Here is a 5365-nt window from a genome sequence, read left to right as displayed (position 1 = left end):
GGGGAGGAAGGAGCGGCAGAGACAATGTGTGATGAACTGACCACAACCCCCATTCCCCGTCCCCCTGCACCGCTGGGGGGGAGGAGGTAGAGAACTCGGGAGTGAAGTTGAGCCCGGGAAGAAGGGAGGGGTGGGGGGAAGGTGTTTTAAGATTTTGTTTTATTTCTCATTACCCTACTCTGATTTGATTGGTAATAAATTATTTTCCCCACGTTGAGTCTGTTTTGCCCGTGACAGTAATTGCTGAGTGATCTCCCTGTCCTTATCTTGACCCATGAGTCTTTCCTTATATTTCCTCTCCCCTGTGCTACTGAGGAGGGGAGTGTTAGAGCGGCTTTGGTGGGCACCTGGTGTCCAGCCAGGGTCAACCCACCACATATACCTTGGCAGCGTTTCCTTGATCTTGATGCACCAGTCAAGGATTTGGTCTCAAACAGCTGAAGGCTGGAGGTGATATCCCTGCAGTAAACTGGAGAAGCATGAACAAATGTCTCACATGTCTATGGCTCTATCACTTTTTAATGCTCCATCTCCCTAGGATTTACCTTTGTACTCATAAATCCTGCGACAGTCTTGAAGACCAAACCAAGCTGCCAGGAAGATGTAATGTGCCATGATCTCCCCTCCCAATTCCTCTCTCTCCTCCCAAAAGGTGGATTTTCTGGGCACATTTTTCCTGCCATAAACCTTAAGCCATAGAGCCAGTGGCACGAAATGGTCGCGGCTTAGAAGCACGTGTGGCTGAACCTAGTCTGATGGGTGCAGATGCTCCCAGCATCTTTTCATTTACCGGCACGGATGTGTCTTAGGGGCCCTCCTCATGGACTGGTGCTACACCACATGAGGCTTGTTCAGAAGAAAAGAAGGGGATTAAAAAAAAAAGGGAGGAAGGTAAGAGGCAGGAGTGAGCTGGTACCAAATACGATGAAGAGGCAGAAGTAGGGACCAGGCTGTGAGGGGCAGGGGATGTGTTGATGGAAAGGCAGAAGGGAGAGCCAGCGAGGCAGGCAAGGAGACATAGGAATGGCAAATGATCTTCGCAGCAGCAATGTGAATGGACATGTGCCAGGAAAGATTTCATTTGTCAGGGGCGGAAGGAAGGATGTTGCAGTGAGACGTGAGATGATGTGAAGTTTAGCTGTGTGGATGGAGGGGAAAGGCTGTATCTCAGCTATGGTATGAAGGAAGAGTCTGGAAGGCTTCAGCGTAGCCTGGAAGTATTTGAGGGATGCCCTGTGGCCTGCGTTATGCACAAGGTCAGATTAGATAATCACAGTGGTCCCTTCTGAGTTTAGCATCTATAAATCCGTGAAATAGGAGCTTTAAACCATGATGAAGGGCTGAGTCCTTGGAGCATCACACTGAAAGCCCTGAGTATCCTGAGATATTGGCCTTTAATACTGGGATTTGGGGGTATAGGAAATCTATTTTAGGAAATCTTTTTTTTTTTTTTTTAATAAGGTGTATTTCATCTACCTGGTTTTACAGGCAGAGTCTATCAAAAAAACTCTAATAAAATATTTAAAGCCCTCTAAATATCCCTAAAAGAGTCTTTTCATAACGTGTTGCATAAACAGGCTAGATGCTGCTGGGATGCGATATACAGACATCATCGCTTTGATAGTTTCATAGATTTCACAGCCACAAGGCACCACCATGGCGGTTTCCTCTGCCCTCCTGCATAATGCAGACCGTGGAGCTTCGCCCAGCAATTCCCACACCGATACATGAGCTACATCACGTAGAAAGACATCCACACTTAATTTAAAGATCTTTTTGGGTGATGGAGAACCTACCGTATCCCATGTCAGCTCCTCCAGTGGTTAATTACAAGGCCATTAAGGAGAAAAATGTGCCTCATTTTCAACTCGATTTTTTTTTTCAGCTCCAGTCTTCCTGGCTTATATGCTTTTGTCTGCTAGATTAAGTAGAATTCTGATACTGCATTCCTCCTCCATGTATAGATACTTATAGATCTTGATCAATTCATCCCTTTTACTCCTCTTTGATAATATAAATGGACTGTGCTCCTTTGGGTCATTGTAAGATACACTTTCAATCAGTCTTACAGCTCTTCTCCCCACCTTTCTCAGTTTTTCAACATGATTTTTAAGTGTTGACACCTGAACTGGCCTATTTTTGTCCCATTAATGTCAGGTATAGAGTTAATATGTTTCCCCTACCACTCAATATTCTCATTTATACATCTGCATACACCAGGTCTCTCGGAGGACCCCTCTGTTGTGGGGTTACTGAAGGTCGAAGACCAACAAGTGCCAATCGCTACCACCACGGTGCATCGGCGGCAATATCGCACCAACCGAGACTCCCTGATTCCCATCCATAAGCTGATTTGTCGACTGGAGAGCCAAGGAGTGATCAGCAAGACTCGTTCACCCTTTAACAGTCCCATATGGCCAGTGCGAAAGTCTAATGGAGAGTGGAGGCTGACAGTAGACTATCGTGGCCTGAATGAAGTCACACCACCGCTGAGTGCTGCTGTGCTGGACATGCTAGAACTTCAATACGAACTGGAGTCAAAGGCAGCCAAGTGGTATGCCACAGTTGATATTGCTAATGCGTTTTTCTCAATCCCTTTGGCAGCAGAGTGCAGGCCACAGTTTGCTTTCACTTGGAGGGGCGTCCAGTACACCTGGAACCGACTGCCCCAGGGGTGGAAACACAGCCCCACGTTGGGCACCAAAAAGGACTATCGTGGTTTAACCTCAGTCGGCAACTGAGCACCACGCAGCCGCTCGCTCACTCCCCCCCACCCAGTGGGATGGGGGAGAGAATTGGAAGAGCACAAGTGAGAAAAACTCGTGGGTTGAGATAAAAACAGTTTAATAATTGAAATAAAATGATAATAATAATAATATGATAATAATACTACTACACAAAGCAAGTGATGCACAGTACAATTGCTCAGCACCCGCCGACCGATGCCCAGCCAGTCCCCGAGCAGCGGCCCCCCCGGCCAGCTTCCCCCAGTTGATGTACTGAGCATGACGGCACATGGTATGGAATGTCCCTTTGGCCAGTTTGGCTGTGCCCCCTCCCAGCTTCTTGTGCACCTCCAGCCTTCTCAGTCGGTAGAGCATGGGAAACTAAAAAGTCCTTGGCCAGTGTAAGCATTACCTAGCAACAACTAAAACATCGGTGCGTCATCAACTTTGTTCTCATCCTAAATCCAAAACACAGCACTGTACCAGCTACTAGGAAGGAAATTAACTCTATCCCTGCCGGAACCAGGACAATATCCTAGGGTCATATTAGCCCCTTTAAAAAAAGCATCACATGGGGAACCTGTATTCAATTGTTTATCCATTGTGACCTCTAAAGTAAACAGCCAAGAACAGCTTCCTGAATATCCCCTCTATAAAAACTCCCATGGGATCACTCTTTATTTGCAACTCCTCTTCTGAGACCTGCCATTTAGCTGCCTCGTAATCCATTTAAATGTGACATATTGATTTTTTACAGTGCTACCATTCAAAACAAAATGAATGGCAGAATGTAACCCCCAGATTCGCTCAGATGCTTCCCAAGTATCTATTTCCATGGAGATACATGCCCACATTTTGTGTTTCACCAAGTTGTAACCCAGGCAGCTCTGTGCCTTGGCTGGGAGCATGTGAATGTGCTACCTGTCATGGTTTAACCTCAGTCAGCAACTGAGCACCACGCAGCCGCTCGCTCACGCCCCCCCAGCCCCGGTGGGATGGGGGAGAGAATTGGAAGAGCACAAGTGAGAAAAACTCGTGGGTTGAGATAAAAACAGTTTAATAATTGAAATAAAATGATAATAATGTAATAATAAAAATGATAATACACAAAGCAAGTGATGCACAGTACAATTGCTCACCCCCCGCCGACCGATGCCCAGCCAGTCCCCGAGCAGCGGCCCCCCCCGGCCAGCTTCCCCCAGTTTATGTACTGAGCATGACGTCACATGGTATGGAATGTCCCTTTGGCCAGTTTGGCTGTGCCCCCTCCCAGCTTCTTGTGCCCCTCCAGCCTTCTCAGTCGGTAGAGCATGGGAAGCTGAAAAGTCCCTGACGAGTGTAAGCATTACCTAGCAACAACTAAAACATCGGTGTGTTATCAACTTTGTTCTCATCCTAAATCCAAAACACAGCACTGTACCAGCTACCAGGAAGGAAATTAACTCTATCCCTGCCGGAACCAGGACACCACCCCAACTCCTACTTCTGATGAAGGCCTGCTGGTTCTCCAAGTCTATAATGGGAAACAAAGGAAATTGGAGCAAAAGTATCAGCCATGAGCTCCGAAAAAACCAGAGCGGGTAAAACTGGTTTAAAGCTAACACCTTCAGAGATGTAGAGCAGTTATTTTTGTGCTTGGATACCAATGCCTCCTGATGGCTTTCAGGGAATATTTTGAGACAATGTCCTACACTCAGGGGGTCCCAAACTGGCCCATGGAGAAGCATCAGTCTGAAAATCCCATATAAATGCCCTGCTACTAGTGCTTGAAACCACACTGCTTTTAGAGTGGTTTTAATTTAACAGGGAGGGGTGTGTGACTGGTGACCCAAGAGAAACGCTGAAGGCTGAGCGTGGTCCTTGGTCCAATGCATTTGAATAATATTCCAGTCTTGGCTTTCCTGTTGGTTGCCACGTCCCTCATGGGATTAGCAGAGCAGTCTCCTAAAGGTCCATATTTTGGGATTAAGAGGCAGCTTATTGTGGGACTAATAACACAGAGAAAGAAGGGAAGCATGAAGAAAGCCTAATTTTCACTACCTAATGAAGTAAGGTAGTGGAGGGGGGAAAAGGGCTCCTTCCCTAGGGTAAAACGAGCGGCTGTTGTCTCCAGGTGGAATTAGGCACTGGGAGCCCCAGGCTCCCACAATTCCTCACGTTTCTGACAAAGTTTTACCTCCCAAGAATTGCCAAAACCAGGCTGAGTCTAGGACACGAGGGACGTGTACAAAACCAGTTAGCATAACAGTATCCTTCATGCTCTGAGTTAAAGCTTAAACAAAGGGAGAAATAACCATGCGTTTTCCCCAAAGTACTAAAATTTCTTGCTGTAACGACGACAGGCAGGGGCTTATCTGGCCGTCCTGCATGTGGGAGTGTTTTCATTGTGCAAACGCTTGCAGCTGCACTTTTGATGCGGGGGCAACTTTTGCAGCTAAATAAAATTGTTAAAATGAGTTAATCAGCTTAGTACAATGGTTCCCAATATTTTCCATAAAACAATTTGCCTCCCACATAGTCTGCATCTCCATCCCATTTCGCAGCACGGAGGAGAGCTGAAGCACCCCTCGGGCTGAGCATCCGGTGCTCAGCACCGACCACGCTCTCCCCTCTCGCTCTGGAAAGTGCCAGAGCAGAGT

The sequence above is a fragment of the Pygoscelis adeliae genome, unplaced genomic scaffold (assembly GCF_000699105.1).
Source record: "Pygoscelis adeliae isolate BGI_AS28 unplaced genomic scaffold, ASM69910v1 Scaffold111, whole genome shotgun sequence".
NCBI lineage: Eukaryota > Metazoa > Chordata > Aves > Sphenisciformes > Spheniscidae > Pygoscelis > Pygoscelis adeliae.
Note: the sequence above shows the minus strand (reverse complement) of the source record.